Raw genomic sequence first — 8,221 nt, forward strand, 5'->3', positions numbered from 1 at the left:
ATTCAGTGTTTCAAAGACACAGTTGGAGATTTGGCTCTGAAATGTGATGGAAACAATCTGCACCTAAGGAGTCTGAGGCTCTGAGACACATGTACATTGTACAGGAAAGGAAAGAAATCTATAAAAGTAGAAAAGACAAAAATGGAAACCAATATGCTTATTCTAACAGGGCTGTGTGTTGCTTTCTGGAAATACATTAATGCCACAAGTTTTATAGGTGGACTTTATCAGTACATTGACTAGAATTCTAACTTGTTTTGACTTGAAGTAGTATGTTAAAAAAATATGGTAACTATATCTAGACTAAGGAACATGTGATCCAGCTCTCAGAGGCAAAGTTCACAACCAATTGCCAGGAATTCAGAGTGTTTTTCCTATTTTTGTGTGTGTTCATCCCTATAATAGATATTTATTACAAAATCTATGAGCCAGGCAAAGTGATAGGCAATTGTAGTACACACAGTGAGAGAGACAGATAATAAGAAAACAAAGAATCAATACATAAGAAAGAAAAATACAAAGAGGAAAAACACTAAAGAAGAGCAGAATTACAATCTTTTGTGCTTTGTATAAATTGAGAGGAATCATGTGTACCGTGTTGTAGCTTCTGAACTATGATCATTAGTGATTCATTTGAGGAGTCTCAGAATATTTGCCAATGAACATCGCCAATGTTTCACTAAAATGCAAATAGTACTGGAGGAAGATGCACTTCAGGCTGTTCCTTTGGTTCCTTGCCCTTCCACAATTCCATGAATGTAAGACCATTTCTCCTGGTTCATAGAAAGTGCATGGAGAACCAACTACCCAAATTTTTGGGCTCCCAATAATATCTTGTACAAATCACCAGGACAATGAATCTCTGCTATTTCTTCATTTAACATTCTTCCTAGGCAATAATATGTAACTACATGATTTCATAAGGCACACTAAGTAGGTTAAGTTCAGTGTGCTAAACAAATGTCTTTTCTTTTAAGATTCATTGATTTATTTGAAAGACTGAGCTACAGAAGGTGGGGGAAGGGACAGAGGGAGGGAGAGAAGGGAGAGAGAAAGAAAGAGACAGAGATAAAGAGATCTGCTATCCTCTGGGTCACTTCCCAAATGGCAGCAACAGCTAGGTCTGGGGCAGACTGAAGCCAGGAGCCAGGTCTCCCACATGAGTGGCAGGTCTCAAGCATTTGGCTATGAGCCACTGCCTTCCCAGGCACATTAACTGGAAGCTGAACTTGAAGCAGAGCAGCACTGTGATATGGGATGCAATACAAGCCATGGCTTACCCCCTGTGCAGCAACAATGGTCCCTAGAAACAACTGTTAAGCGCCAAACCTAGAAGCTCTCAAGAGTGTAGGCTCAATTTCATCCTTTCATGTGTAACCAAATTAGTTCTCAAATGACTTCATCTTTTGTCTATGACAAAAACTCCTCTCAAACTTCTTTTTTTTTAAAAAAAGATTTATTCATTTATTTGTAAGGCAGAATTACAGAGAGAGAGAGAGAGAGAGAGAGAGAGAGGAATCTTCCATCCACTGATTTACTGCCCAAATGACCACAGTGGCCAGAACTAGGACAATCGAAAACCAGGAGGCAGGGGCTTCTTCCAGGTCTGCCATGTGAGTGCAGGGGCCCAAGCACTTGGGCCATCTTTCACTGCTTTCCCAGGCGCATTAGCAGGGAGCTGGATCAGAAGTGGAACAGCCAGGATTCCCTGGCACCCTTATGGGACACTGGCCCTGCAGGTGGAGAGGCTTTATCTGCTACACCATGGCACCAGCCTTTCAAACTTCTTATTCCTTCCCCCAAGATGAAGTCAGCTCAGTTATATGTGACTCCATGTGTTTTTCTACCTTACAACCATAATCATCAGGGGAATCTTACTACTGGGTACTCAGAACTAGTTCCTGGTCAGTTTGATCCAACTCCCACTGTCTTTTGACCTCCCTCACTACTGTGGTTAAAAGAATGTAAAAACAAGATTCATTTTCAAGATTCATTTTTTTTAAATGAATCTTGATGCAAATGGGAAGGGGAGAGGGAGCGGGAGAGGGGAGGGTTGCGGGTGGGAGGGAAGCTATGGGAGGGAGAAGCCATTGTAATCCATGAGCTGTACACTGGAAATTTATATTCATTAAATAAAAGTAAAAAAAAAAGAATGCAAAAACATTCCACAGTTCTTGCTTACTCTTAGTTTTATTTGTGTTTCCATAAGGCCTCATTGAAATGAATACTCTTCTAAATTTACTAGCTTAGCTGCTTTTATTTCAAGTTTTACTTTTATAACTGTCCCTCCTTTAGCACAATAGATTTTATTGATCAACATGACCCTTTCCACAATTTCTTCTTCTTTAAATGCACTTCTTCCTTAAAAGTGGAGGGAGTTATTTTAGATATTTTTATAGCCATCCCGGTATAACTTAAAATTGAAATGGTGCAAAGTAGATAGGTACTCATTGAACATTACTGACAATGTTTATAAAATGATACCTTATTACAGAGTAGTTGATACCTTTTGGGGAGAAAACTTTTTTAGCAATAGACATAGAGTAGGAAAATGTATTGGTAGCAAGTGTATCTGGAATGTGAGGTTATAACAATGACTAACTTCCCTATCTTCATAATTCTTCTTTGGGTAGATCCTTTCCTCCCAGGGAATATTTGATGCTGGTTTTACATTTTTTTGGTCTTTTCAGATGAACACATATACTGTCTCTTTATGAGAAATTAAAAATGTCTTAATCCAATATAATACCTTTTCTTTTCACTTAACTGTCTGGACTCTTAGAACTAAATTAAAGTAAGAAAGATGATATAACATAGACACAGTATTCAATGTAACACTGGCCTATAGAAGATGCTCAATAAATGTTCATTTTTTGAAAAATCAGAATCGAGTTGTAGTAACTGATTAATCTCAGGGGCTTAGGTCACATCTCTTCTGCTTCCTTTTAGAGCAGTGCTTCTCAAGTTGTGTTTCCTAGATCATCAGCAGCAAAATCTCCAGAAAGCTTGTTAGAAACACAAAATTGCATGCCTCATCCTAAACAAATTGAAATAGATACTTCGGGGGTAGACCTCACAATCTGTGTTGTAACACAGCCATGAGACAATTCTGGTCAATATTCATGCTTGAGAAGCACTACAATGAAAATTCTGCTTTGTTTTTCTCTTAAATATTCTACTTTTGTTATGATTTAACACATAAACTATTTTAAACTGTTTAGAGAAGTGGCAGAATATAAATCTAAACTTTTACAAAATATGTATTAAATGAACTGAATAAATTACTAAAAAAAGGAAGACTTAAATTGGCATAGAACTCCTTCCCAAAAATCTCTGAGGCATGTCCCAAATCCTATAGAGTCTGTAAGTCCTGCTTCAGAAAAATGTAGGCACTTTGCTTGTTTTCCACCTAAAATTATCCTACTGTTCATGTTGGCAGTTTAGAGTAGACTACAATGAAACTGTCCAGTTGTGAGTCAGGCTTTGAGTTTTAATTAGGTAATATTGCCAAATTCTGTTCCATTCCATGAACTTTTGCTTTCGATGCATATTCTCTCCCAATCTTACAATCCTTCCCCTTTAAAACATTCCTTGAGGGTCTACCAAATAATGAATAGCATGCCTAACTACCTCAGGTTTCTTGATGAAGCATCGGATTATAGCTGCCATCTCTGTACAAACTGCTCATAGCTATTAGACTTTGGGCCTTGCATAGAGGTCTGTTTCCTGCACACACACACACACACACACACACACCAGCCACCTGCAATAAGAGCCCAAATTCCTCAGGCCCTGGTGGCTCCAGGTGGAAAGGTCCTTAAATTGGAAATCTCCCTGGAAATTTGTAGGCTGCTCAGGGATGTTATGCCCTTATAAGGCCTGCTGAAAATCTGCTAACAAATTAATGGTCTAAAAGGTTAAGTGACAGTTTGACAAACATGTGTCTAGGAGGGAAGGCACATGCCAGAAGAGTGCCCTCATGACACTCTGCCTGTGGGGGGCAGTTAAGGCAGCATCAAATTGCAGGCTTTGGGGCCAGTTTAAATAACACAAAAGAAAACAGTGTAACATGTGGCAGACACAGACCTGCAGAGAGGAAAACAGCTAATAAAACGGCTGTGTAAAGCAAGTGGAAATTCCTTCCCTACTCAGGTCTCAATATTGTTACAATAATAAACAATTATAACATCCCCCCTTTTTGTTTCATAACTAGGAATAGCAGAAATAAATGAATGGGCTGGAAAACACCATTGTGGGCAATGCTGTTTACAATATCCAGTCAGGTTCTAATTTCTTCAATCAACAGAATAAAACATGATGAAAGAAGTGTTGAAATGGACCCATGTTTTAATCCAGATTCTACCAAGTTCTGGCTATGTTGCTGTAAGCTTCATTTTTTTCCTTGAAATTCCCTCTTAGAAACATATGTTAATGTCACACCCTTGACTTTTACTGAAGATCAATATGACAAATGACCATATGACAACTATTTCTGTATGTTTAGTAAGATTCAAACTTAAAGATACACATAAACATAAAATTTTAACACTTACTGAGCAATTGATGTGGGGCAGAAACTATTATTTAGTTTCAGAAAATATCCCATCAAAGAAGTATTGCTGTTCTGATTATTACAAGCAAGGAAACTGAGGCTTTAAGAGGACACAAAGTGTGTCCAAGATTTCTGGAATTTGAGCCTGGCTGTGCCAACATCAAATTCTTCTGTTTTTGTTCACTGAGTACTAATGATCAGTACATAAGGATTCACAAGATTTATTCATTTGATTTTGTAATACAAAGAAGCCAATTTCCTTCTACTCCTTGGGATGCATTTCTTTATAAGATAATAAGAACTATGTAACATAGTATATTTCCTTTTGTTTTGTCTCTTTAGAATTGAAAGCCAAGGTTTATACTCAATTTTAACAACCACCTTTTTTAGCCTGTTCCTAATTGATACTATTTCCTCCTCTCCTGCATTATATAGTTCTTGCTCTTTTCCAGTTGTGCTGTTATGTCTGTCCCTTTTATTGTAACCTGAGTATACAGAGTATAAATAATAGATTATTTTGCTTGTTTAGGTCTTAGTTTATCTAACCACAAAAAGATGCATTGGGTGAGATGGGCTTTGATAAGCTACTAATCTATAAGGTATCTTCTAATTAGAAAGATTTAAGGTTTTCCCAGACATACTTTTGTAAATAATGCCTATTCCTTCTTTGCTGTGGCGCAGAGGGTTATCGCCCTGGCCTGAAGTGCTGGCATCCAATATGGGCACCGGGTTCTAGTCCTGGCTGCTCCTCTTCCCATCCAGCTCTCTGCTATGGCCTAGGAAAGTAGAAGATGGCCCAAGTCCTTGGGTCCCTGCACCCACGTGGGAGACCTGGAAGAAGCTCCTGGCTCCTGGCTTCAGATCGGTGCAGCTCCAGCCACTGTGGCCATCTAGGGAATGAACCAGCTGATGTAAGACCTCTCTCTCTCTCTCTCTACCTGTCTCTGTAACTTTGTCTTTCAAATAAGTAAAATAAATCTTTAAAAAAAGTAATATATAGTCTTTTTTATATTTTAGGAAAGTGTAGAAAATGTAAAGTAGAAGTATCTCAACTACTCCAATCTCTTATTCCCATTCTCCATGGGTAGCTACTATAATTTCTTGTGTGTGCTTTCAGAAATGATCTTTGCCCAAATATATAAGCATACATATGTATTATTAATTTAATTGACAGCTTTTGCATAACAATATCACCACAAACTTAGTAGCTTAAAAGAATGTACTATTATCACATAGTTCTGGTGAGAGTATACCCTTGAGGCCAGCTGGGCTTGTGTTGTTATCTAAGGCTTGATCTTCCAAGTACATGTGGTTATTAGTAGCACTAAGTTCCTTTTGAACTGAAGACATCATATTTCTTTTTTTTTTTTATTTTTTGACAGGCAGAGTGGACAGTAGAGGGAGACAGAGAGAAAGGTCTTCCTTTTGCTGTTGGTTCACCCTCCAATGGCTGCTGCGGTAGGCACGCTGCGGCTGGCGCACCACGCTGTTCCGATGGCAGGAGCCAGGTGCTTCTCCTGGTCTCCCATGGGGTGCAGGGCCCAAGGACTTGGGCCATCCTCCACTGCACTCCCTGGCCACAGCAGAGAGCTGGCCTGGAAGAGGGGCAACCGGGACAGGATCGGTGCCCTGACCGGGACTAGAACCCGGTGTGCTGGCGCTGCAAGGCGGAGGATTAGCCTAGTGAGCCGCGGCGCCGGCTAAGACATCATATTTCTTTTTAACATTTATTTATTTGAAAGGCTGAGTTACAGAGAGGTCATATGAGGGAGAGAGAGTGAGCGAGAGACAGAGAAATCTTCCATCCATTGGCTTGCTCTTCAAATGGCCACAATAGCCAGGGCTGTACCAGGCCAAAGCCAGGATCCTGAAACTTCGTCATGGTCCCCCACATGGGTACAAGGGCCGAGGACTTGCTCCATCTTCCACTGCTTTCCCAGGCACATTAGCAGAGAGCAGGATTGGAAGTGGAGCTGGATCAAAAGTGGAAAAGCTGGGAATCAAAATGTTGCACAACAGCAGCTTAATCTGCTGTGCCATAACATTGGCCTAAAGACTTCAGATTTATGCTGGCTGTCAACCAGAGGCATTCCTTAGTTCCTTGGCATGGGAGCCTTTCCTGCATGGCTGCTAGTTTTCTCAAAACCAGTAAGAGAGAGAATGTCTCCTCCTGAAATAGATGTTGTAGTCGTATGTAAAACAATAATACATGCATCATCAACCATATCCCATCAGCTTTGCTATATTCTGTTGGTTATAAGTCCTGCTTACATTTAAAGGAAAGGCTTTACACAAAGGTGTAACCACCAGAGGGTGAGATCATGAGAGTTACTTTAGAGTTTGTTGGCCACATTCATTTTTCACAGAAATTAAAAGGAAATTTTGTGGTCCCCATTCTGTTCCATACCTTGCTTTCTTCTCATAACAATGTCTTCCATATTTTCTCAAAGTAGCTACAATTTCTGACAGCACCCATCTATTCCACAATATGAATATACTACCATTTATTTAACTCATCCCTCCTTGAATAACATGTAAATTGATTCTACCATTTCCCTATCATTAATGCTATAATATACAGCTCTGCATGCATATCATTGGGTATTTCTATGAACATACATATAGATAAAAATTTAGCAGTATAACTGCCTTTTGTTTTAATATTATTTTTTTGGAGTTCTATTTATTTGAAAGGCAGAGTGACAGAGAGGAACAGACAGAGAGAGAAAGAAATCTTTATCTGCTGGTTTGTTCCCCAAATGGCTATAATAGCCAAGGCTGAGCCAGGCAGCAGCCAGGAGCCAGGCACTTCATCCAGATCTCTCGTGTGTCAGGTGCTGAATTACTTGGGTCATGTTCTGCTGCTTTCCCTGGTGCACTGGCAGGGAGCTGGATGAGAAGCAGAGCGGCTGGGACTTGAACTGGCACTCTGATATGAGATGCTGGTGACACAAACAGTGACTGAAATCTCTGGGCCACAACTCAGACCCCTGAAGTTTGATGTCTTAATGTTAATGGCTGGTTAATTAAGGGTAGAGTCTTGACCTAATGATGGTCTCTAAGAGGTGGGGCCAGAGGGAAGTCTTTGGGTTATTGGGGGAGGCCTTTGGAGTGTGGTTCCCATAAGAGGTTTGAGTATTTCAGTTCAAGTTTGGACTAGGCTTGACCTTTCCTTCCTGGCTCACTATATGATCATCCTCCATGCCCACCGTGACTATCCTCCACCAGACTCTGGACTATGGGGCTGTCTGATTCGGTAACCTCCAAGTATAAACTAAAACACACCTTTTCTTTCCCAAAATGTTCATCTCAGGTATTTTAGTTAAAGTAATGAAAAGCAGACTAATACATGCTGATTTCTAATTATACAAATTAAAGGGCAAACAAGGTAGGGGAGAGAGAAGAAGAAACACAGAAACAGAGAGACAAAGACAGAGATAGATACACAAAGAGCTCCCACTGCTGTTCTCCTCCTTAAATAGCCACAGTAACATGAATTGGGCTAGGGCTAAGCTAGGATCAGCCAAGATCTAGGAACTTAATGCAGATCTACCATCCTGATGGTAGGAACCCAACCACTTGCTCCATCATCTGCTGTCTCCCAGGGTGTGAACAGACAGGGAGCCAGAGCTTATAATGAAACCTCGACCCTCAGATATGGGAAATGGG

Source organism: Lepus europaeus, chromosome X (assembly GCF_033115175.1).
Source record: "Lepus europaeus isolate LE1 chromosome X, mLepTim1.pri, whole genome shotgun sequence".
NCBI classification, from domain to species: Eukaryota; Metazoa; Chordata; class Mammalia; order Lagomorpha; family Leporidae; genus Lepus; species Lepus europaeus.